The 632-nt window shown below is 43.4% G+C and overlaps 1 non-coding gene across 1 annotated transcript; it reads left to right on the forward strand.

The window, feature by feature from the left end:
• trnar-ucu (transfer RNA arginine (anticodon UCU)) lies at nt 1–92 on the forward strand. Its single transcript is given in 2 exon segments — nt 1–37; nt 57–92. It is a non-coding gene; the product is annotated as a tRNA-Arg (tRNA).
• The last annotated feature ends 540 nt before the right edge of the window (nt 93–632 follow it).

Consider the following 632-nt stretch of genomic DNA (forward strand, 5'->3'; position numbering starts at 1 on the left):
GGCTCTGTAGCGCAATGGATAGCGTGTTGGACTTCTAATTCATGGGCGATAAAGTAATTCAAAGGTTGTGGGTTCGAGTCCCACCAGAGTCGGTGTTTTTCCTGCAATAAGTAAGGTCACAATTCCAGTAGCTGATGGTGGACAAACTGGAAAATCAGTTCAAGACTTTAAATAATCAACTTGATCACTTAGCACGGATACGAAAATCTCTAAAACCGTAATAGTCCGTGAAAATCTTCCAGAAAATGATGGTGGTACTGAGCCTTATTATTTCAGAGACAGGGAGGTGAATTTTTAACAAAAAAAAACAGTCCTGATAGCTTCCAAGTTTGGCAGGAATATGGGGGTAGTAGACAGTCAATAGACAATAGGTGCAGGAGTAGCCCATTCGGCCCTTCGAGCCTGCACCGCCATCCACAATCAGTACCCTGTTCCTGTTTTCTCCCCATATCCCTTGACTCCGCTATCTTTAAGAGCTCTATCTAACCTTTTATTGAAAGTATCCAGAGAATTGGCCTCCACTGCCTTCTGAGGCAAAGCATTTCACAGATCCACAACTCTCTGGGTGAAAAGGTTTTTCCTTAACTCCGTTCTAAATGGCCTACCCCTTATTCTTAAACTGTGGCCTTTGG

The sequence above is a fragment of the Hypanus sabinus genome, chromosome 9, assembly GCF_030144855.1.
Source record: "Hypanus sabinus isolate sHypSab1 chromosome 9, sHypSab1.hap1, whole genome shotgun sequence".
In the NCBI taxonomy this organism is placed as follows: Eukaryota; Metazoa; Chordata; class Chondrichthyes; order Myliobatiformes; family Dasyatidae; genus Hypanus; species Hypanus sabinus.